General features: G+C 45.1%; 2 long non-coding RNA genes across 5 annotated transcripts in view; one reads left to right on the top strand and one right to left on the bottom strand.

The window, feature by feature from the left end:
- The window catches only part of LOC128323877 (uncharacterized), a 206957-nt gene that overhangs the window by 73837 nt on the left and 107146 nt on the right, over positions 1 to 25974 (top strand). The gene's annotated exons all lie outside the window — the stretch shown is intronic.
- Positions 1896 to 25974, bottom strand: part of LOC128323879 (uncharacterized) — a 41114-nt gene continuing 17035 nt past the window's right edge. Inside the window, exon 3 of the long non-coding RNA XR_008306509.1 lies at positions 1896 to 4445. This is a non-coding gene — a long non-coding RNA (uncharacterized LOC128323879). The remainder of the gene's footprint in view (positions 4446 to 25974) is intronic.

Raw genomic sequence — 25974 nt, 5'->3', positions numbered from 1 at the left:
TATCCTCCCCTCACATGCTTAGATTCCCTACCTGAAGCTCCCTCCTATGGTTTTGAAGCTGAGTAAGCGCAAACCCATAATTTGCTGATTTGGGTGTATCAGCAAAGTTTAAGGGCATGCAGACATATTCCCATGCATACATGTGGGAGGGGAGAAGGAGGACCACACCCACTGACCACACCCCATCCCTCAGTGGCTTCAATGCTTGCGTGTCACCTTGAAGAACCAGTGCTGGTCAGTCTGGCAATGCTAAGCTAGATGTGCCAATAGTTTGACTCAGTATAAGGCAGGTTTGTATACACAAGGGGCAAAGAGGCAGCACTCACACTATTTGCTTATTGGGTGAATTAATCCAGTGCTTAGGTTTCTATGTATAGTTTGCTATAAGCACACACTATAAAACCTGCCAACTCTAATGGTTTTCACACTATAATCTTACTGCTTATTATAATTAACCTGTCACCATTGCTCCTAAGTTATATTTTGATGATCTAACCAAGGGCGTTTATGGAGCTAACATACAATTAAAGCTGCAAATTAATTCTGATCTGGGGTCTTGTTTGAAAAAGATGGAGGGTGGGGGAGGGAAGAGGAGGGAGTCCAATTAGCTCCTTAGAAATAGTATGTTGGTGTTGGGCACTAGAAGCAAAGCACACAGTTCTTAGGTTTCATGCTGATCCTTTTACCTCTACAGACTTCAGAAGGCATTCCCGCCGCAAAAAAGAGCGACCAAATCAGAAACACGTTTGTGTACATTTGAAAAGCCACTCAAGCTGGGAGTTCACCGCCGAGCTCCCTGGGAGAATAGTGCAGGTCCTTTCAGTCATATGGATGGTTTCCGCTTCGACCGGCGCTTTTCAAGGCGTTCTGTTTTACAGAAATGTAGCATGTGCTCTTAGAACATATAAACACTCAGTGCCAGATGTGGAACTGATTCATGACTCTCCTCTCCCTGTCCAGGGTACCACCAAGAGTCTATAGCATGATCCAGTCACTTTATTTGTTTTTGCAGAGAATAAACTCTTGAAAGGTTTCATAGCAATGGAAGATGCCAAATTGAATGTTGCAGCCTAATTAGAAAACAAGTCAAAATTGTACAGAGACCAATAGTCAAGTTGCCTTTCCAGTCTAGGAATTTATCAGATGTTTAAAGCCTGAAAATGGATATTTGGAGAGAAAGGGCTTTTGGGCACATTTTGCTCCACCAGTAGATATGGAGCTGCATTCTATTCAGTAAGATAATCTAGCTCAGGGATTCTCAATGTTGGGTCCCCAGATGTTATTGGATTTCAACTCCCATAATCCCCAACCAAAGGCCACTGGGGCTGGGGATTATGGGAGTTGAAGTCCAGTAACATCTGGGGATCCAACATTGAGAATCCCTGATCTAGCTCACTATTGTCTCGACACTAACAGGCAGCGGTATCCAGGGTTTCAGTCAGAGGTCATTCCTAGCTCTACTTAGAGATACCAGATGGAACAATGGAAATAAGAACATAAGAAGAGTCTTGTTGAATCAGGCCCAAGGCCTAGCTAGTCCAGCATCCTGTTTCCCACAGTGGCCCACCAGATGCCTCTGGGAAGCCCACAGTCAGGAGATAGGCATGCCCCATCTGAGGAGAATCGTCTTCTGGCTTCTCTCCTCTGTGAAGAACCAGGTTGTCCTCTACAGTCATTGTGATCAGGCTGCAGCAGAAGGCGAGGCAAGCAGCAAGGCCCCTCCATCGGCCTGAGGAGAACCAAGTATTTTCTGGACCCTCCCCCTTTGGCAACTTCCTCCTCCCTTTTAATTTTTGTTTGATTTTTTTTTAAAAAGGTTTTTGGACCTTTTTGGGACAGTTTTCTTAATTCTAAAGAATTCTGTAAGCTGCTCTGAGCCTTTTGGAAGAGTGAGATATAAATTTATTTATTTGTTTGTTTGTTTATCTGTTTAACATATTTGTATACCGCCCACTACCGAAGTCTTTAGGTGATTTACAACAATAAAACAAACCAATAAATTTTAAAACAATTACAACATATATAAGCTCAAATTAAAATAACTAGACCATTAAAATGGCTGAATAAAATAGCTAAAAGGCTTTGCTGAAGAGATGCGTCTTTAGTTGTTTCCTAAAAGCCAACAGGGATGGAGCAGCTCAAATCTCAGCAGGAAGTGTGTTCCACAGCTCTGGGGCAACTACAGGGAAGGCTCTTCTTTGAGTCATCACCAGAGGAACTGGCGGGTCCCTCAGACAAGCCGCTCTTGAAGATTTTAATAGGTGGCAGAGTTCATAACAAAGAAGGCATTAAATACCCTTAAATAAAATTTAAATTCTCTTAGATATATTTAATAAATATAACCATCCAACCAACCAACCAACCAACCAACTGGGTTCACCCATACTGTCCTATGTAGCAGGAGTGATGAACCCACCTTCTGCGCTGTGAACTTGGCCTCCAGAAACCCAGCTCCGATCTGTTTTCCTGGACACAGCATTTCAATTTCCTGCAAGCACAATAATGGCAGGTGCAAAACCAGACTTCCCTGTGTATTTCCAAGCAGACATCTGGTAAGGCAAGTAAAAGACTGAAGGAGTAATAACAATTCACTGCTGTGTTGTTGCAAAGCCGGTTGCGATGTTTGATGATTATCAGATGGCTTCTACTTTCACAGGAGTCCGGCACAGAGCTCATGCCAGCTTTCCCTGAGAGCTATTGCCCTCCTGACAATGGCCGATTCTTTGCCAACGGCACCATTATATGAGGTTGTTAACTGTTCAGACTTGGTACCACACAACTAAGGAAGGATTTCCGAAATGCAGCCTGGCTTTCCCGTGTATTTCTGTGTAAATGCAACAAGCTATATCCATGTTTGCCTTCGTCTGACTTTTGTTTTTGTTTCTGAATTCTGTTTTGTCTCTTTCTTTTCTGGACTTGGTATTCACACTGTACGGCTTTCCCTTCAGCACATGTCAGTCTTTGAAAATCAGGATTAGATGTTAAATCTGAGCTTGTTTGGGTACCTCGGATTTGACAAAGTTATCCTTGGCTTGGTTCATACAATGATTTTAATCTAGGTTTAATGTGGGTTACCAACATTAGTGAGATTGTGTGAACCCATCCTAAGAAATCTCAGATTCATCTTGAGCCATAAACCACCTTGGCACAAGTTCACACAATCACACGAATGTCAGTAATCCACATGAAACATACGCCGCATTCACACGTAATGGGAAACTGGAGTTAAATGGGGAAGAGGTTGGATTTCTTGTACATCCAAATGCATTGAACCTCTGTCCCATTCAAAAAGTGACCCGAGCTTTCTCTCCTCAAACTCCAATTTGAATCCTCGGGTTGTTGTGGGTTTCGCTGTTGCTACCTGAGCTTTGAGTTTGGGGTGCTGAACTGGAGGCAGCCTTCTCCGAGACCAGAGTTGAGGGAAGGAAGCTCCTTCCTCTCTCCATTCCGATTGGCTGCTGCAGCTGTCTTTCATGCAAAGGAGGAAGCCCAGCAGCCAATTCCCCCACTCGTGCAGCCAGTTCCCCCTCCTCTCTGCATTCTCCATGAGAGCAGTTTGGGTCCTGGCAGTTACATCCGAACACAGAAAGGTTAGATCACAGGGTAGGGGGGAGGGCAGAACCGTGGGTCCATTGGACCCTTGGTCCCACGTTACATGTGAATGTGGCCATTGATTCTAATGACTGTGTTAACCAGATCATTATTTGACAAATAATGGAGGTCTTGCAGAGAGGTAGCTAAATCAAAGCAGAACTTTGAACAATGTTCGTCTTCTTTGTACAGGAACCAAGGTGTGTTTTAAAGTACTTGGCTTTAATCTCAGAGGTCATCCTTAATTGCCAATTCTCTTTGGGGATGGGGCTGTAGCTCATTGTTAGACTCTCTGCTTTGCATGCATGCAGAAGTTCTTAGGCTCTGTGTTAGAGCACCAGTGGTCTGGCTTAGGACAAAGCAGCTTATCTGGTATCTTAAAGCAGAGTCACATTTCACATGTGGAAATGAAGGAAGATCAGCTAATGTTGACTCACATCTAAAGTGGGAGAGTTGGCGGATCTGTGTCTCTCTCTGTTCTTTCACCCCACCAAGTGTCCAACCTTGCCAGTTTATACATTCCCATATTATCCTGCCCATCCACTCAGATCTTCAGGGCAGGGAGGCTCCTCTTCATATCTTGCCACCATCAAAGGTTGGTGGGGCAGGGCCTTCTCGGTCATGGCTCCAAAGCTTTGGAATTCTTTGGACTGGGAACTGTGTGAGAGCCTCTTCTGTGTAGCACCCATCCAGGTGTATCCTCTTCCTAGGAAGTCTTATTTGGCACCAAGTTTCGTTTCTTTTTGGCACTAGGTATTTTACTTTTGTTTTAGAGGGTTTTTTCTGTTTTCCTGTATCTTGTGGATTGTTGTTTATTTTATTCTTTTTTCAAGCTAGTCTGAGAATCTTTTATCCTGAAGGGTAGGACAGAAATAAATGAAAATGAATGAATGAATGAATGCATACATGCATGCATGCATGAATAAAAGAGGCACATTAAGTGATGGTCTGTTGCAGGGCATTTCTTTGTCTCCACTCTGATTAATTAATTTATTTTATTTATTTGATTTATATACTGCCCTTCCAAAATGGCTAATTGCCTGCTACTTGCAAGTAGAGTGGTGGTGGTGGATACTGAATATGATTATGTTACATTGGTTTGTTTGTTTTTAACTAGATGTTACTGGGGAGATGTGTAGGTGTAGTTGAACAAGGTGGGACAATGTCCTCAGGCCCTTAAGAAGCCCTCCCCTGCTTGGAGAGTTTGTGATATTATTTGCATAGGAGTAAGATAAAAGACAAGCTGAGACGGTCCCCCGCCCCACACCATATATACTGTTCTTCTACAGCAAAGACATAGGAGGAACATAGGAAGCTGCCTTCTACCGAGTCAGACCCTGGTCCATCTAGCTCAGAACTGTCTACACAGACTGGCAGCAGCTTCTCCAAGGCTTCAGGCAGGAGTCTCTCTCAGCCCTATTCTGGAGATGCCAGGGAGGGAACTTGGAACCTTCTGCATGCAAGCAGGCAGGTGCTCTTCCCAGAGCAGCCCCATCCTCTGAGGGGAATATCTTGCAGTGCTCACGCATTTAGTCTCCCATTCAAATGTCAACCAGGGCAGACCCTGCTTAGCATAGGGGACAATTCATGCATGCTACCGCAAGACCAGCTCTCCTCCCACAGAAGAAGGTGGGGGCCCAGGGGAAGCAGGGGCCCATCTTCACTCTTGTCCCAAGGCCCGCTCCAATCTTGTTAGGCCCCTGTGTAGGGGAGACATGTGTGGCAATGGGGGTGGACACACGTCCCCTGTAACATTTTGTTAGGCCTTGAGATGATTCATGGGTTTCTCTACATTATTGCCCAGTTTGGCAACAGGGGTTCCTTGTTCCTGACTCCCAGCAACTTCCTGAAGCTCGTCAAGAGGTTGTCTTAAGGGCAATAAAATTGGAAGCATGGAAATTAAAAGTCAAATTCATATTGAGCAGGCTTTATAAATCTGGTCTCCACTTCCTGCTGTCCCAAATACCCTATAAATAGAGTCTGCTTACTGCATATGTCTCTCGTTGTGAAGGGCGGCGGGGGTGGGGTGGGGGTGGTAGTCCGATGAATGAGAGGCGATTTTACAGTAAGGGGTTGCTTTCAGTGCTCTTGGTGTAGATCAAGCCCTTGAGGTCAAAAGGCAGCTTTGTAAATTGACTGTGGCTAAAAGTGGTTCTTAAATGCTTCATTGTTGCTCTTTGAAGTGTGATTGCCCATGTGTGAAGAAAGAAAGAAAGAAAGAAAGAAAGAAAGAAAGAAAGAAAGAAAGAAAGAAATGTACAACAAGCATGGAGATTAGAAGACAAGAAAGAATCATTTGTGCATTTCCTTGTGTGTGGAAATGTTCCCTTCCGAAAACCTTAACAGCTAATCTTTTTAGCTGGGGAAGCAATGGGCAGAATTGCAGCCTGGAATCAGTACCTGGGAGACATGATGACTAACAGGCTTCACAGAGCTCCCCTCCCCTCTTTTTATTCAGAGGGGATACTTAATGCTTTCAGTTTGGTACCAGCTGTTCCTTTGAACAATGCCATACTTATGATTCAGATCATGGAAGCAGCATTATGAGCAAGCCCAACTGATTATTTCCCTCCGTACTCTCACTGAAGGAAACATTAGGTGGGCTTGAAAGATAGGAGAGCCTCAGAAAGTACTTGTGAATCAGTTTCCTGGTCTAACTGCGGCCACATGTGACCCTGATTGAAAACACATGCAACTCTGATAAAAGATTGCCTTTTAAAAGAAGGAGCTGCAGCAGGGCTACAGACAACAGAGTACTGTTTCTCATCAAATATCGAGCTACAAGTTTGCAAGTGGTTCACATTAAGAGAGAGAGGACAATTTTAAACAACGGTTCCCCCCAGTGCCATCGGATGGCTAAGCCCAGGGGGGTTAACAAACTTGGGCCCCCAGCTGTTGTTGGACTACAGCTCCCATCTTCCCCAAAGGTCATTGATGGGAGTTGTAGCCCAACGACAGCTGGGGGCCCAAGGCTGGAAGCCCTGGCTCATTCACTCATTCGTTCATTCATTCGTTCATTCATTCATTCATTCATTCAGGGGTATAGCACCCATTGTGTGAACAGGTTTGAAGAACCTGGGCCACCAGGTTCTAGAGGCCGTGCCTGGTGCCCCAGCCACGCCCCTGCATCTGACTGGCCCATTGGGCAATGGGAGCAGCAGGCTTACTTCTGGTGGCCTGAACTAACTATGTCACAGTGCCTTATGGCTGCTGTAATTATATTCATTCCGCAGTTCTCCCTATCTAGCTATTTTGCTAAATAGCTCAGATCTAAGGTTTTGCAGACTGAGGTTGTCTAGTAATTATGAGATGTAATTATGTCTTCAACTAGCAAATGAGGCAAAGGACTGAGCTATATAACTTGCAGACAACATTAATTCTCCAGTGTAATATGAGCATAACAATACTTACTTAACATACAGGATTGCTGTTAGGGTTATAACCATATGATATACATGCTGGCCGAATTTGCACATAACATGAAACCAGAGGTTGAACAACCCGTGGTTTCAATTTCATACCATAAATTGCATCGCAGACATTTGTCCAACCGCTGTTGCAGCCTCCAATTTCAGGCCAGGATGGCCCCTCCCTGCTCTTGGCTGCTGAGGTCATATCTTAGCAAGTTACATAGCCAGAGTGTGAGGAAAGAGTCAGCACGTCACCAGAATGGCTGCAATTGGCCACGATCTTGAAGGGCGTGTGCTAAGCATGATTGTGCCTTTTTGGAACGGTCTGCCTGCCCTTGGTATGGGAAGAGCATTTAAATCCCTTTAAATACCATGCCATGCCTTGCCAGCATTTCTTCTGGCAACAAATGCATCATACACCTCCTAAAATCCCTACAACAGAACTGTCCCACACAAGCATGATTTCGGGGTTTGTATGTGTGTGGTGTCTTGGGGGGCATTAAGGGAAGGTAACATGATGACTCCCTAGGAGGGGATATGTACATGATCTAGTGTTAACTGGTCTATGACCGTAATAAACTTTATCTATCTATCTATGATCTGGTGCAAAGGATCTGGGGTGTGTGTATCTGTCCTGCCGTGACCTAGGATGCACTTGTGAGGACTCACTCTGGCAAAGGAGTCCATGCAGACCAAACCACACTCCTGCTCCATTGGCAGCTTGCTGCTGGAGGACTAGCACTCTCATGAGAGGGCCAGTCTCCTGAGGAGGACCACTGGAATGAGTACCCTAGGCCTTCCATTGGACTGCACGCTGATGAGTTGAGCAAATCCAACAAAGGGGCCCCTGCTTGTGTGGGGACCCCCCTCTCTCTGGCAAAATATAATTTTTGCACTGAAACCCCCTCCTCCCCTGAAAAGCCTCTCATGGATTCAAAGGAGATTGTGACACTCCATGAATCAGAGCCTAGCCACGTGTCTGGACAGGGGGAACACTGGGTGTGGGGACAGATCTTTAACCCCTTTCATCATTACCAGGTGTGGGCCATTATTGCACTGTATGCAGATCTGCCACCATGGGGAATCGCAGGAGAGGGGAGCCCCAATTTCCAGCAACCTCAGGAAAGTGGGGTCACTATTTCAGGACACATGTGAGGGTGCACATGTCCACATGAGTGGACGGGCTGGCAGGGGAAATGCTGTGACAGCTATTTGGCGGCAGTCACCAAGACAAGGAGACCAGTTGCCGGGGAACCTTTCCCCATGGCTTTTCTATATAGAGCAACCTGGTTTGATATAGAGCCCACATGGCCTGACACTTTTGTGAGAGAGCTGTACATAGGAGCAAGGGTTATCACATATTATTAGAGATTCTGCCCGACACTTTGGTGCCCACAAACGGTTCTTCTCATGAGTTGTGAGGGGGTGTTCCCATGGCCTTACACACTCACGAGTGAGCAGTCCGCTTGGGATCAGCATCCATCATTATCACAGAGGAGGCAATGCTGTTTCTGCTGCCCGGTCCATCTCATGATTAAGCCTAGGGAGTGCAAACGTCCCCTAGGGGAAGGGGCTGCCTCCCCTCCCCTAACCTTTTTGGGCAAAAAATAGAAATTAGTTGTCCAAGAATCCTTGGTTGGGACTGCCTTTTCAACCCAACCCCTGGACCCCCCAGCAAATATTCCCATCCTGGCAAACCAAAGATTCAAACTGGAGTTTGGCGAGGCAAACTGGAGGTTGCTTTTGCCTCATAACTGTGGTTGCACAAATTTGGACATAACGGAGTCCAGCCTCTGCCCCATTTAACTTTGGTTTCATGTTACTTCTGAATTTGGCCATTGTTAATGTATATGTTGTTGTAGGGCAATGATCTTCACTATTTTTAAAGTGGGAGGCTACTTTGGCAAAAAGCTTTCAATCTGAGAGCCATTTTGCACTATGCTTTTTCCTAGCACTGGGTGTGGGGGCCTTTTAAGAGAATCAGAGCCCTGTCAACCCCAGTGCCATTTTGGAAGGTGTCTATGGTGTGCTGGGAAGTATAGTTCTTCCCAGTGCTTTCCTCACAGAGCTCTTTGAGGAAAGCCCTGGAAAAGGCTATACTTGCTAGCATCCCATGTGCGTCCTCCAAGATGGTGCTGCGGCCTGAGTGGGATCCATCTCTCTTAAAGGAGCCCCACCACCACTTGGCGAAGCATGGCACAGTGGCAATGATTGCCTCCATACAGTGCCAGGGCCTGCAGTGAAGTACATTGGCTCCCAGGCCTTGCAGTGAAGAACACTGTTATATGGTGATTGTTTGACCTGCGTTGATATTAACATTCCTATAATTATTGTGAGGTACCAAAAACTAGCCACAACCAATGCCCTTAAAACCAGACTGCTGTTTTTTCAGTTTCCTCTTGAGTTCGTTCGAGAGTGGAGCTTCAGACTTTCCTGAGAACCATGCACCTCCATATTCCTGGAGGCCCTTGTATGCATGGTTAGGTGCACCATGAACTGAAAATATTTGCTGCGTCACATGAGCCTTCTTCACACATTATTTGAAATGGATGGTGTGTTTGCATACACTGTACAAAATGGGAACACAGAAGTCCCACCCCAGACGCATCGATCATTCCACCCTACTCCTCCTATAGCATCACTCGTGCATACAGCTTTTGACTGAAGTGACGAAGGCTGTAAGCATGAGCGGTGTGGAAGGGGGAGTGAGGTTAAACGATCAATGGGCTTGGGGGCGGGGCTTCAATTCCCATTTTCAAATAACATGTGAAGAAGACCATGGCAGCTGTCGAATGAGGCATTTGCGAAGCCATCCGCTTGTGCCTTTGTGAGTGGGGAAGTGTGTTTCTCTGGTCCCTTCTATTCATTGTGCTAAAGCTCCTCCACCATCTGGACCACCTATGAGGCCATGTTTTCTTTAAGGCGGCAAGATTAAGGAACAGGGATTTACACCTCAGCCCCAAAGGTAATTACCAGATGGCAAATGGCTTGTTTTCACTTAATGATTCAGAGCAACTGACTCAGGAATATCCAGCCTTGAGGCTGCAGCTGGTTTCCAAGCAACCATTTCATTCTGCAGGCGGCAGCACGGCCTGACCCATTCTTCATGGAGATAGAACAGTCATACTTAAGGCCGGCCTCCCCATGTTTAGTACGGGCTGAGCATGACATGTTTTGATACCGCTGAACCATGTGTTGCCTCATAAGAATGCCTTGGAGAGTGTACAGTCCTTTGTGCCCATCGGAAGAACACTTTCTTTGGGGGAAATGATGACTGCACCCCAGGAAGACACCATGTAAACAACATTTGATCCAGAGTGTGGTTGCTTTTTTGGGTCCTAAATGTACAAAGTAGTTACTTGAAATGCATACAATGGCTGACATCCAGGTGAAGTTACTCAGTGGTACTACTCAGTAGTTACTCTATGGGACTACTTAATTTCAATTGAACTACTCAGGAGTAATTTAGTTGGAATGTCAGCTAGTGTTTCTGAAAGAAGTATATGGGAATAAAACATAGGTTTATTCTTCTGCAACATATGTGACAATGAGATGCAAAGACCTTTTGCCAGAGCTGTATCTATGTGTGATTCTGCAGAAATGAAGACTCTGGGTTCAGAATTCGCCTTACTAAGTCTTTATTTTATTTTATTGGAAGCTTCTAGCTCTTATGGTTGCAAGAATATGCTTATCTTATTGTTTATTGTTATTTTATTGTGTTTTTAATCATACTGAGCAGCAGTGTGCTGGAGGGCTGAGATCTTCTAATTAATTAATTAATTAATTAATAAAGACTGTGTGTGATCCATGCCTGGTGAAATACGAGAAGCCAGAGTAATTGCTGCACATGATTTCCAGCGATTGATGTGCTCAGCATAGCTCCCTGTCTCTTTCCTTGAGTAGCAGAAGTAAAATAAATCACATCAAGGACTAAACAGTCAGAATAAGTTATGCAGACTCATGCCCACTTTGCATAATATACAGAGGCTGCAGAATTCAGTTTGCTCTTGCAGAATTGGGGTTATCACGGTGCAGAATGTTGACTTTTCTTTTAAAATGCAAAGATACGCCTCTGATCTTTGGTTCTTGGTTGGTTCCAACTGTCTGGAAATCATTGTTGTTAATTCCATGATGGTGCCTGAATTGAAACAATGTTTTGGGACTAGGTCACCTGAAATGATAGTTTCTTCTGCCCGCATTTTGAAGAAGGACTTGTCTTGTCCCTTCCTTCCATTTGTTGCCATTTGTGGCAAAGCAGTTTCCTGCTTTTCTTATTTATAGGTCTGTTCTCACCATCAGGGACATAATGCCACCCTTATAGCAGTAGGGGAAAATGCTAAGTTTTCTCAGTATACAGACAAGGCAACCCCTTTGGGACCTGAAGGAGGATATGGATTCAAGTTACACACATGATGGGTTTCAGAGAATGAGCTGCCCTGTGTTTGTCATGTGGTTTACAGACAATATTTATTTTCCTAAAGAATTTCTTAGGCACGTTTATCCCCCCTTTCAAAAAGATCACAGAGTCTGAACCAACAGAAGGGAATATGATATTAACCTAAAGACTTGTTAAACTGCACTGTGGTTATAAATTTGTTTTCCAGATCCATCCCCCCCCTGCACCGGCTTTATCGTAATTGACAAAGCAGATTTAATCCATCAAGATGTACATTTCTTTATTTGGTTAAGAGGCCCTCTTTTCTTCTAGACTGGTGCCACAGTATAGTTTCCACCCATGCTGCCTGAGAAAGAATAAGCACAAAAAATGTATGCTGATTTGATGTATAAAGTTGCTGCAAAGGTATTAGAACTCGAACCCAGAGAGGGTTTATGAACCTGGGTGATATCATAGGAAGCCCCCTTAGACTGAATCAGTCCATTGGTCCTTCTAAAGGCGTGTTGCCTGGACGGATAGCAGCAGACCTCTTGGGTTTCAGATAGGGTTGCCAACTCTGACTGAAGTTATTCCTGAAGTTCACTACCCGCAATATTTTTCAGAAAATCAAACCATTAAAATCTTCAGGATTGCTTTCAATAGTTGCCCAGAGTTGCCACACAAATGGCCTCTGCACAAATGCAGAGGTCACTGTAATGGCCTCTGCATATGCGCAGAGGCCCCCACCTCCACCTTGAATGTCTCTGATGTCTCCGCCACTGCTTCCTCCACTGCCCCCGTTGCCTTCATTTTAAAGGCAAAGACTAGCTTTTCTCCCCACCCCCCAATTTACTGTAGGGAATGCCCTTTATTTGTAAAGGGGAATTCTTGCCAGATTCCCTTTTACAAGTATACTGTGAGAAGGCTTGCCTGGCTCAATGGCTGAACCGGACCGGACCCAGTTTGGCTGAGCCCGAGCCCGAACTGGGCTGGCTTGAATCCAGTCTGGTTTCGAGCTGAACCAGCAAAACTGGTTCCATGCACATCCTTAACTCCAGGTGCCATACTGACTGAGCAGGGATAGGATCTATTTTCTGGCCACTCTCCTTGATTAAAATTGCAAATCCTTTGATGAGGGGAAAGATCCACAAATACTGTAGCTAATAAATAAATAAATAGACCCCTGCTAACTGGGGAAAGAGGCATCTTTTAACGTGGTGATTCTCTTTATTGAGCAGGGGGAGAGTAACTGGCCCTATTCACCCCCAGCACAGTACCTCCAGTGACTGTAGCTGGCATCTATCTTGTGTTCTTTTAGTTAGTGAGCCCTTTGGGGACAGGGATCCATCTTATTTATTTATTATTTCTCTGTGTAAACCGTCCTGAGCCATTTTTTGGAAGGGCGGTATAGAAATCGAATAAATAAATAATAAGAATAATTGCTTTCATTAATTGTTAATTAATTCTAATGCAATAATGAATGCACTGAAAATTGACCTTGGCTCCTGCACACCAAATCATGGTTATTTTTGGCCCACCAGGGCTTTTGAGTTGTGTACCCTTGCTCTAGGCCAATCATGGAGGATTGCCAATCCTAGAATGAACCCCTACCTGGTGATGCCAGGGATTGAACCTGGGATCTTCTGCATGCCGGGTATGTGCTCTGCCACAGAGCTACGGTCCCTCCTCTGTCAAGCAGGCATTCAGCTTATGCCACAACTTAATTCTGGCCAAGGACAGGAGCTACTAGGCAATCAACTAGGCCTGTGGAAGCTTGTTAACAACTATAGGCGAGAAGCCAGATTATTTCTTCCTGGTCCCTATACAAGCTTCCAGGTCAGGTTTGTTCACTGGTTTGAGCAACCTGGAGGCTCTGTTGTTGGCTACCGATGTCCAGTTGCTCTTTTGGCCCTCTGGCTTTCCCGCCTTTGCTTGACTGCCTCTCTTTGCCCTGTGTCAAATTGCACCAAAGCTGGGACTAACAGGTAGAATCAATTCCTGATGCAGCTCAATCCAAGGGTTCAGTTTATGCCACAGAGAGGTGCCAATGGGAGTTCCTCCCCCACCCCAGGACAAAAAGCACCCATGTGGGGGTGGCAGTGGGTGGGGAGTCAATCTGATGTGAAATTATGGAGAAGGCAAAACTGCCTCCCCTTTGCTATGGTTACAGATCAGTGTCCCTGTGCCTGTTATTTATCATCAAAATACACATGCACGCACACACACGCACATGTCACTTGTGTGCTTGTCATAACATGACCTCATATGCAGAGGTTGAATTTCTAGTACTTCCAGGATCTGAGGTCTGTAGGAGGAAATGCCTCTGTGTTCTTGAAGAACTGCTGCCAGTCTAGATGGATGAATGGTCTGACTTGGCATAAGGCAGCAGTGATATAGGAAGATGCTGAAAGGCATCATCTCATACTGTGAGGGAGAAGGCAATGGTAAACCCTTCCTGGATTCTACCAAAGATGACCACAGAGCTCTGTGGTCGCCAGGAGTCAACACTGACTCAACAGCACACTTTACCTTTAGAAGAACACAGGCACGGAACAGATTTATCATGGGACTCATTCAGATTATATATTTCTTGCCCCCATGATTAGAAAGGGGATGCACCAGGAGCATGCCCATTTGACATCTTCCACAGATGTCCTGATGCCTTTCTGGCATGTCCCTTTTAGGGTTGTGCGCTCTGTATTTTTTCTGTTTTGATTTGTACCAAATCCTAATCAATCCCATTTTGTATTTTGTCCAAAATTAAGCCTTCCGAATCACCCCAGTTTTGTTTTGTATCTGGATTAATCTGAATCTGAATTAATTTGGATTAAAAATGGGTCACATGGCCAAAATAGTGGGTGGGGGTTGTAGTGCCCAATGAGTGGAAGCTACCACAAAAATTTCAAAGGAATTGGGGAAATGGCTGATTTTTGGTGAATTTTTGAAGTTTGCGTATCTTTCAGGTTTTCCTCATAGGGTATAATGGAGGTTTCAGGAAAAGTATAGCTTCACGCGGGGGGGGGGGGGGGGGGGGACGGGTGGCCCAGAGTGGAGTGTGGTTGTTGGTAGTGCCCAATTGGTGCAAGGAAGCTACCACAATTTTTTCAGAGGAATTTGGCAAAGGGCTGATTTTTAAAGAATTAATGAAGTTACACATCTTTCAGATTTTCCTCATAGGGTATAAAGGAGGCTTCAGCAGTCCCATAACTCCACTTGGGGGGCAATGAGGTGGCCCAGAGCAAGTGGCAGTGTAGTGCACATAGGGTGCCAACCACCCGCATGGGTTGCCAACCCATGAAGTACAGGGTTTTGTTGTTCTAGAGGTGTTCTGAGTGCAGAGTCTCTGGTAGCATATGAGAGTGGATTCATGGTTTTTCATTAAAAATCTCATTTGCTACCAGAGAATCTAAACTCAACACCTCAGAAACAACAAAGCCCAGTACCCCAATGGGTTAGCAATCCAGAGGGGTGGTTGGCACCCTCTGTGCACTACACCACCACTCACTCAGCACCACACCGGTGGCCCCCCAAGTGCAGTTATGGGGCTACTGAAACCACCATTATTCCCTCTGCAGGAAAAGCTTAAAGACACTCAAACTTCCCCAAATCACAAAAAATCAGCCCTTTGCCCTATTCCTTTGGAATCTGGGTTATGGCAGGCACCCCTTGGGGCACTTCCACCCAACCCACTTTTCTGCCCCAGCAGACCCCTTTCTGCCCCAAATCTGCCCCAAATCTGCCCCAAAGACACTCCAACTTTCACAATTCCTAAGAAAGCAGCCATTAGGCCAATTCCATGGGAGTCTGGGAATTAGAGGAAGGCAATTAGAGAACTTAGTTATGTGGAATTACATAGCAACTGGGCAGGAGCCAAAGTATGGAACTGATTGGGTCTTCAACCTAAATAAGAAGGTTTTTCAAGATCTCTCCAGGAAATTGAGTGGAACACCCAAACTAATATTTTATAATATTAAATATTATATTTGTAGGTCTGCCCCTTTGAGTCCATTGGCCTTGAACATCTGGTAGCCCCACTTGTAAGTGTAGAAACTGAATACCTGCTTGGAATTAAGCTCATCAGAGCTCAGAAATTAAAATATTACTGCATGCACTCTGAGCTGGTCCAATTGTAAAAGAAGAGTTACTTCACAGTGTGTTAATAATAACCCAGCAGCAAGTGTATGCTTTTTGCTTTAACCAAGCATAATAGCTTGTGCCTCCCATATACCTTGAAAGAGACTTGCTGGCATTTTGTTAATTTGTTTTGTTTTCTGCAAGGGCTTACATATTTTAAATGCAAACAGGACAGGGCATGTGGAATCTTAATCATTACACACAAAATAATAAAGAGGGAGAAAATGGGGTGGGGGCGGGGGGGGGCAGGAGGAAAGGAAGTCTTGCAATCTCAGCAGCCCAGACAGAGTTGACAATGGATTGGCGTCTCTCAACTCAACTTAATCGTTTCATTCTCAGCACACAATTGCATCACAATACAGTGCATTTCTCTTAACTAAATCGCCCAAGGGAATGTCATTGTCTTCATTTGTCCCTTTTTGCATATCTTATCTTCTGCTATGCTAATACTTCTGACAAACAGTCAGTTGCTGCTGGAGAGACAAAAAGGACAATTTGCAATGCAATTGCAATGCTGAAATGGAGCTCTGAAGCGTTTCTGAAGTAAACAAAATTCGGATCAGAGAGGACGTCATTTCGGTTTGTAAATAAAAATTATTGGAGGTCTAATTTGGGATTCGATTTGTAGACAAATCATCTGAAATTTCCATTTTTGGGCACAAATCAATTTGTGCCCAAATCGAAATGCACAAGCCTAGTCCCTTTATCACATGGGGAGGGCTGTTAATCTGAATGGCTGCTCTACACATGCTCCAAATGCAAATTTAAACTAGTACATGAGAATATAGGAAGCTGCTGTCTACCAAGTCTGACCATTGGTCTATCTAGCTCAGTATTGTCTACACTGACTGGCAGAGGCTTCTCCAAGGCTGCAGACAGGAGACTCTCTCAGCCCTATCTGGAGATGCCAGGGAGGGAACTTGGAACCTTCTGCATGCAAGCATGCAGGTACTCTTCCCAGAGCAGCTCCATGCCTTCAGGGGGATATCTTTCTGTTCTCACATGTAGTCTCCCATTCAAATGCTAATCAGGGTGGACCCTGCTTAGCAAAGGGGACAATTCATGCTTGCTACCACAAAACCAGCTCTCCTCTCATGAGCATCTGGAGTGCATGTATGTAGATAGAGAGAATCATGTGGCAGAATGACTTTAAGGATTGACCAGAGAGTAAAGTAAAATCAGACGATTTGGAATTTAATATAGTACAACTTTTGGAATCTTACATAGCAAACAAACCAGACTGCTTCCCTGCTCTTCTACTTCTTGCATGTATGCTCCACCCCACAGTGCAGCAGAGGCAGATCTACTAACTGAATCCACTAAATCAGGGGTTTTCAACCTTGGGTCCCCAGATGTTGTTGGACTTCAACTCCCATAATCCCCAACCAAAGGCCACTGGGGCTGGGGATTGTGGGAGTTGCAGTCCAATAACATCTGGGGAGCAAAAGTTGAGAATCCCTGCACTAAATCATGATTTGAGAATGGATATGATCGTTAAACCAGGCAAATTAGGTTAATTTACTGTACCCAAAGAGGCAAATTAACCATAGTGCTTCAGCTCTTGATGGATTTTCAGTTTTCAGAATTTAGTGAGCAAAATTCTGAATTCCTCCCAAGATGTCTGGGTGAACAACTGCCATAATCCCAGGTCCAGGACCACTCCCACCTGGGAATGAGGTGGACAGTTCAGAGGATGAGCCAGAGTAGGAAGAGCCAGCGATCCAGTGACCCTGTGCCACTGCGACCTCCTGCACCAGAAGAATTGGGGGAATCTGAGCCAGTATCCTCACCATAGCCTGAGGACAAAGACCTGCTTTCCTCTTCTATCTCCATCTGCAAAGTACAACATTGCAATTATAAGGGAGAGGAGAGCTGGTCTTGTAGTAGCAAGCATGACTTGTCCCCTTAGCTAAGCAGGGTCTGCCTTGGTTGCACATGAATGGGAGACTAGAAGTGTGAGCACTATAAGATATTCCCCTCAGGGGATGAATGAAGCTGCTCTGGGAAGAGCAGAAGGTTCCAAGTTCCCTCTGTGGCTTCTCCAAGATAGGGCTGAGAGAGATTCCTGCCTGCAACCTTGGAGAAGCCACCTCCAGTCTGTGAAGACAATGCTGAGCTAGATAGACCCAGTATATGGCATCTTCCTATGTACCTATGTTAAGGGTCAGTGCCAGGCAGCAATTTTAGGAAAGAGAACACAAAAATCTGAATTTTAAGGTGTACTTCTTCAGCGTCCACTTTAATACAGTGAACACTGGAGCCTAAATGTACAATCTTCAGGTAGCTATTAAGCTCCAGTCTCATGAAGCAGGTCGAAATCAGGAGAGTAATTGTTAAATGGAGATGAAGTTTAACATTAGACTAACGTAATATTGGTTCTATGTTATCATTGTGGTGGTGTCAGTGGGAATGTACCTAATAAAGCCAAGGCATATCGATATTAGTAAAGGCCCCTCAGCATTGCCAGAGCCAGTGCTGACAAAATGGGGGCAAGGCTCCTTTAAAGTACAGGTTCTTCCTCTGGGGAGAGGCAAGGTTAAGGCACTCTGCCTGAGCAGCAGCCTTAAAAGCCAGCAGTCTGCTCTGCCACAGTGCTGGAGCAACATCTCACTGATGTCGTTTTGGTCAGCTCCTGTGACCCTACTTGGGGTTAGCCAAGGTGCTGACTCTCTGTACATGGAGCTGTCCAGGGTCCCTGGTGCTCTGGCATCTCTGCCTTGATAAGAGAAACTCTGGCTTAGCCCAGGACAGGATAACAACTGAAAACGGAGTTCTGTCTTAGAGGGCTTCGTTTAATAGTTAGATTTCTGAACTTACCAGTGTGGTCTGAATGGCACAAGGCAAAACAAATCAGCTGAAATTAAACAGATCTATATCAGGTCAGTGCCTTGATACAAGACCAGTTGGGAATCCCATGTGTGTTGCCACTGAAATAAAGTGGGATATAAATATAATGGTTGACATGATGCACAACCTTACCGGCAGTGGCAGGCTTGTGGCTCTGCTGCTGCAGACATGAAAGCAGCAGCTCAGCTGGAGACTAAGAAGAAGAATATTTATATACCGCTCTACAACCAGAGTTCTCAAAGTGGTTTACATAGAAAAATAAATAAAACATCAATAAAATGGTCTCCAGCCCTGTCCCCAAAGGGCTCACAATTGAAAAAGAATCATAAGGCAGGTACCAGCGACAACCACTAGGGATGCTGTGCTGGGGTCGGATGGGGCCAGTTGCTCTCCCTCTGCTAAATATAAGAGAATCACCACTTTAAAAGGTGTCTCTTTGCTCAGTTAGCAGGAGTCTAGCAGGGAGCGATTGGGCAGTAGTGCTAGAAGGGTTACTGTATTTTCTCCCCTTGTTGCAAATGGGGGAAGTGCTTCTAGCACTACTGCCCAATCTCTACAGTGGGCCTGCTGCTTGCATATCTGCAGCAGTAGTGCCACAAGCCCTACCATCACTGGAAGGGTTGTGTATCACACCAGCCAATAAAAAGGTCGTTATGCCTTTGGATGCACGTATACAGAGGAAATGGAATGTTTGGAGGCTATAGTGGTCCAAAATACATTAATTCAGTGGAATGGTGATTTTTGAAATATGGGATATTCCCATCAAAAAAATGGCCAACTGGTTGTTCTAAAGACCTATGGAACCTAAATATTCTGATTTTCTTAAGTGCAAGATTAAGTCCATTTTTCCTGATGCTCATCCTTGTATAATGAGAACTGTTGTCTCCAGCTAAAAAGTTGTAACCTGGAGCAAACCTTTCCCAAGGTTTGCAGTCTTTTGCTCCCCACCATTCCCATCCATGGTTTTGGTCTGTGTCCAGAGAATATGGGATGAATCATGTCAGTTAAGAATCTGAATTAGACCTTGTATTTACTAGTTTCTGTACTGGTTTTGGAGTTTGTATGCTGTGCTCTCTTGCCCTATGAAAATATTAGTTTGATCCTTATTTGAATGCTGCAAACTTATGAAATAGATGAACATCTTAGAAAATATGTAAGGAAGACGTGAATGCAGACAAGATTACCAATATGGAACCATTAAGGTTTTAGTGAGCACCTACGTAAGAGGCCTGCAATGGGCCTTATATGGTGCCCCTGCTTCCTTATTAAATATCCTCTAAGCTCAGACTGATGAGGTGATACTTTTTAATAAGCGGTCCTAAGCTTTTGCTAGTCCCAAGGTTATCAGTTCATAGACAAAATTCTTTTCTTCATACTGATGTCCCAAACACTGGGATATCAGGGGTAAGTCTGGGTTAAGGCACACATCAGAGCCAGGGCTCTGGTTGGTGGACCAGCCTATTATCTGTGGGCCATATAGGCAACTCCATAACCTTGCCAAGTACTGGTCTCAGCTATACAATCTACATGGCTTGGGGCCAAAGTAGCAAGAAATTATCACTTTGCATATGTTCTCTCATGATATTTAAATATCAGTTGAGAATGCCCACTTAACAGTACCTTCTGTATGTCAAATCAGGGCATTTATAGCACTAATAGAGTTGGCTCAAAAATTTGGAAGTCCTTGGAGGTGCACTGAAATCCAAGACTAAAAGTGGAATTACATGTTCCATTATTTTCTTGATTCTTTTGCGCTCTGTGTGTGTGTGTGTGTGTGTGTGTGTGTGTGTGTGTGTGTGTTTTACATAATGCAGCTCCTAAGGCTGCAGTTTGAAGACCTGTGATGTTTTGGGGTCCATCAATACAGACAATGGCCCCCATACTGTGCAGCAAAACATGGTTAATTGGAGCATGAAACATGCTGCTGTGTGGGTGTAATCACTATCGGGGCTGTTGTGGACAGAGCGGTTCCGCGTTGCCTTAAAATTGCAAAAGCGCAGTTGTGCAGTGTAACACCCATTGAATATAAAAGGCATCACATTGCATGACAATGTTTGCGCAACTTTAAGTCAGAGTGGAATTGCTCTGTTCTGCAAAAGCCCTGATGTTGGTTAAACATCTGCAGCAGTGCAGGCAGTGCTCCAGTTGCATGGTATGTCAGTGAGCATGAGGAAAACACAGCTCTAGTCTACAAAGTGACTCAACAGCTCGTACGGCATTCTTAAACCTGCCTGTGCTCAAATGTGACTTCGGACATGTTGGAAGTTAAGGGACTTTGTGCTGTCTCTTGTCTCAGACAGTGGAGGACAGACTAGTAAGTCAGAGGGCTAGAGGGTCAAGACATTGGTCATCCCTTCTCTACTGCTCTGACACTATCCCTTTGGATATGTAGATTGCTACTCTTAGGGATTAACTTCCTTCCTCTCTTTCTTCCCTACCTGCCCTTCTACCTTGCAACATGGCAAGCTCCTCTCCCTGCACCATGTGTGCAGAGAAGATGCAGAATCCATCTGCATCCAGCTGGATAGATAGATTAGAGATCCTAACTCCTCACTTTCCTATCTAGAATGGAGTTCCTTAATAAATGCCTTATATATTGAATTGAAACTATGAATTGGCTCCAAGTTACTTTACTCTCAGCATACATGCATGCCTAACTAAATTCCGCTGTGTTGTGCCTCTGTGCACTCTGCTATAATGAGAAAGGTATTCTCTCACCACAGAGAATATCCAGCAGGTTATGGGCCCAGTATTTTGAGCTGCGTGTACTGCAACCAGAGAGTTAGGTTTGTTCCAGGAGATCCAGTGAGATCTTGCATGGACACTTTGAATTGCTAACCTGCAGCAACTGCCTTTTGGAGCCAGTGAGGACGGCTACTTACCTAGAGGGAAAACTCAGGCTGACTATTTTGAATGTAGACAACTATTTGGAATGGAAAACCAGATTGAGGCTTGCACTGAAAGCAGAAGGACTCCAAAAAGTTACTGAGGAGTACCGCCCCCCCGCAGATGGAACCACAGCTACTGAGAAAACTGCCAAAGAAAATTGGGTGCTCAAAGATGCTCAAGCTGGAGCTTTGATCGCAGCTTCTGTGAGTAAAAATTATCTTTACATGATATGTGATCTTGGAACATCAAGGGAAATGCTAAGCAAGCTAGATTCCTTGCATATGAAGAAGGGGTGGGCATACACCTTTAACTTGAGAAAGAAAATGCAGGATCTCCAGTATAAAGATGGGGACTGTTTTGCTACATATATGGGATTTCTGGAAGATTTCTTTTTTCAATTTAAAGCATCAGGGGAGCAATTTACAGAGAGTCAGAAGCTGGAAGCTCTGTTCCTAAGCATGCCCCCCAGCTATAGCAGTATAATCGGCCAGCTGGAAACCCACACCAATCTGAGCTTTGAGGAAGCAGTACAAACATTATCTTCTGAAGCAAACAGAAGGAAAGTTTTGAATTCACGCTATGAAAGTGAATTGGCAAGTAACTTTGCTCTTAAAGCAACAATTGATCATTCCAGAGGAAACCCAAGGTGGGGAGGGAATGCTGTAAGAGGAAACCGCATGGGGCCCCCACATTTACATACAAAGAGATCTGGCTTCGTTGCCAAGGAAACTCAGTCCAGAGAGAGAGGTCACATGACCGCCAGCAGAGAGACTGCTCCTGAAGTGAGGCCAACTGGGACTAATGCCTTTAGACGTTTTCTGTGTAACCAATTTGGCCACTAGGTGGCGAACTGTCCCAAGAATCAGACAAGAAGGACTGATTTTACTAAGAAGAATGTGAATCAGGATTTTAAGTTTACAGAAAGATATTCAAACAAAAGTTTTAACGTTTGTCTCATGCAAAGCGATGAAAAGTTCATATTTTTGGATACTGGTTCTTCTGTTCATATATCAAATAATTTGGATTTCTATACTGAACTGTTTGATATTCCTGAAGAGACTGTTTATTTGGGCAATAATACTACAATTAAAGCCAAGAAGAAAGGTGAAGGAATTTTGTATTGTAAGTTACTGGATGGATCTGTTAAACCATTTTTTCTTAAAGATGTTTTGTATATCCCTGACTTCTCAAGTTCCTTGATTTCAATATCCAAGCTAGAGAAACAACTGTATATTAAAAATGGACTATGTGTTGTTACCCAGAATGGAGAAGTTTGCCTTGTAGGCTCTAAATCCAGAGGTCTTTACAGTGTGGAGGAGCAATCTGTATCAAAGACAGACAGAGAAAGACCAGCCCGGTCTAAACCTGAGGCATACCAGCCTAATGAAGTGAACCTTGCTAAGTCATGCCTGCATGAAAACTGCTTGCAACTGTGGCATAGACGCCTAGGACACAGGAGCTATGAGTCAATCCAGAACATGAAGGAAAAGGGATTAGCTAATGGCATTGATTTTGTACCATGTGACATTGTAACTAACTGTGTTTGTTGTCTTGAGTCCAAAGCAGTTAACAAGCCATTTCCTAAGCAGAGTGAAAGGAAGACCGGAAGACCCCTAGAGCTGATCCACAGGGATATATCTGGACCACTACCAGCAACCATAGGTAATCAAAAATATTTTCTAACAATAACAGGTGATTTCTCAAAATATTCAGTTGTGTTTCTACTAATGGAGAAATCACAGATGCTGGAGAAACTACAGGACTATGTGGCCATGGCAAGCAACAAATTTGGCTGGAAGCCAAAGATCCTGCGCACAGACAATGGAGGAGAATATATGTCCAGCGCCACACAGCAGTTCCTGAGAGAACATGGAATCGTGCATCAAACCACGGTAGCTTCCAAAGCATCACAGAATGAAGTGTCAGAAACCAGAAGTCTACTGGACATGGTAAGATGCATGCTTGCTGACGCACACCTCCCACAGAAATTCTGGGGAGAAGGCATCATGACTGCTACATACATACAAAACAAAATGCACACAAAGCCTATAGGAACAACACCATATGAACTTTGGCATGGTCATAAGCCGTCCATGACGCATCTGCGTGTCTTTGGAAGCACGGCTGACTCATACATCCCAAAGGAAAAAAGGACTAAGTTAGGGGCTAGGGCCACAAAAGGGATTTTTGTAGGCTACTCAGCACAGTCCAAAGGCTACAGAATTCTGGATCCTGACACCAACAAGATAACCATAAGCAGGGTGGTGTATTTTGATGAGAATGAAAGAGCTACACCTTCAGAGGGGGCCTACACCGAAGCAAGCAACCAGACCAAACACCCTGATGACTGGATTATGCTTCCTGATCTCAGAGGAATTGAGGAGGAGGAGACAGCAGATCCAGAACCAACCACACTAGACACAGAGACCCCCAGCGATCCACCAGATGCACCTGAGATAATGGGGGAGACCACAGAGGGTGAGGTGAGGCGATCAACGCACTCAAACAGAGGTGTTCCAGCTCCAAGACTGTCCTACCTCACAAGAATGGCAGAACAACCAGAACCTTCATCATGGGAAGAAATATCCCAGCTACCACAACCAGAAGCCCAGAAGTGGAAACAAGCTGCAATTGAAGAGCTTGAGGCTCTACAGAAAAATAAAACCTGGACTCTTACTAAGTTACCTCAAGGAAGGAAAGTTCTAGGCTGCAAATGGGTTTTCAAACTCAAACATGATGCTGATGGTGAGATTCAGTGCTACAAAGCCAGATTAGTAGCACAAGGATATTCACAGAAATATGGAGGAGATTATGATGAAACCTTTGCACCAGTGGTTAAACATACCACAGTAAGGACTCTGTTAAGTATTGCTGCTAGCAAAGGAATGCATGTTGAACACCTAGACGTGAAAACTGCATTCTTGCATGGCGAACTAGAAGAGGACATTTACATGCAACAACCACCAGGTTTCTTAGAGAAAGGCAAAGAGGACTATGTATGCAAACTGCAAAAGAGCATTTACGGTTTAAAACAGGCTGCCAGAGCATGGAACATAAAACTAAATGATATGCTGCTTCAAGCAAATTTCAAAAGAAGCAACGCGGATCCCTGCCTATACACAAGATGCATAGATGGCAAGTGGACCTACATTTTGGCGTATGTTGATGATTTGATTCTTGCCTATGAAAATCCAGATGACAGCAAGGAAATAATGCATCATCTGAACAGAGATATGGAAGTCAAGCGACTTGGCAACATTGCACACTACTTGGGCATTCAAGTACAAAGAGAGAAAGATGGAAGTTTCCTCATCAACCAAGAACAGAAAATTAAAGACTTGATAAACCTGCTCAGACTGGAAAATGCGAATCCTACACCAACTCCAATGGAAGTGAACTACATAAAGCAAGAAGATCAAACTGAGCAACTATCTGACAACCATAGATATTGTGAAGCATTGGATAAGCTTCTATACATTAGTACACTCACTAGGCCAGATATTAGTACAGCAGTTGGCTTACTTTGCAGAAAGACTGCATCACCAACAGTCAAGGACTGGAATGCAATTAAGAGACTTGTTAGGTACCTAAAAGTACTGCACACTTTAAGCTCAAGCTACCAGCTAACAGTCAACCAAAACTAGAAGCATACATAGATGCAGACTGGGGTGGAGACCTAACAGAAAGGAAATCCATCAGTGGTCACATAATTTTCTATGGAGATGGAGCCATAAGCTGCAGAGGCGTAGCTGGGGAAAACAGTGCCCAGGGCAAGCTCTGCCCCTGAAATTGCACCCCCCCGCCCCCCCCCCCCACATACCTGCACCCTGGCCGGAGTGAGTGCGGCGGTGGCGGGCGGCAGCAGATGGCGCGGCGGTGGCAGATCATCATAGTGTGCCCCTGGGAATGGATCATGGCTTGTGGCGGTGAGCGTGGCGGTGGCGGGCGACGGTAGATCACGCGGCGGTGGCGGATCGCCGAGTGCAACAGAGCGACGCCGAGGCCTGCCATCTGGCCCGGCGTCGCTTCCCAACTGCGAGGTGCGCCTGCGCAGTTCATTCTATGAACTGCGCAGGCGCGCCTGTGCAGTTGGGAAGCAACGCCGGGCCAGATGGCAGGCCTCGGCGTCACTCTGCTGCACTCGGCGATCCGCTGCCGCCCTCTACTGCCACGCGATCCGCCGCTGCCCGCCACCGCCGCGCTCACAGCCACAAGCCATGATCCATTCCCAGGGGCACACGATGACGATCCGCCGCCGCTCGCCACAGCCGTGCGATCCGGGGGGATGGGGGGGGTCGTGGCACTTTTTGGCGCTCCCCCACGTGACCCACCAAAGTGGCGCCCAGGGCACGTGCCCTGCCTGCCCCCCCTATCGTTACGCCCCTGATAAGCTTGTCAAGCACAAAGCAAGACATAGTAGCATCATCAACCACTGAAGCAGAATATGTATCAGCTGCACAGGGCAGTCACAAGATACAATGGCTGTGTCAACTACTGAAGGACCTAGGTACCTAGCCTCTGGTGGCGCAGTGGTAAAACTGCCGCCCTGTAACCAGAAGGTTACAAGTTCGATCCTGACCAGGGGCTCAAGGTTGACTCAGCCTTCCATCCTTCCGAGGTCGGTAAAATGAGTACAGTGGTCCCTCGACTTACAAACTACTCGACATAAGTATTTTTCGAGTTACAAACGGCAGTTTTAGATCCGGTTTTAGATGCGGTTTTTTAGAC

The sequence above is a fragment of the Hemicordylus capensis genome, chromosome 4 (genome assembly GCF_027244095.1).
Source record: "Hemicordylus capensis ecotype Gifberg chromosome 4, rHemCap1.1.pri, whole genome shotgun sequence".
Classification (NCBI taxonomy): domain Eukaryota; kingdom Metazoa; phylum Chordata; class Lepidosauria; order Squamata; family Cordylidae; genus Hemicordylus; species Hemicordylus capensis.
Note: the sequence above shows the minus strand (reverse complement) of the source record. Positions and strands in the feature narration are given on the sequence as shown.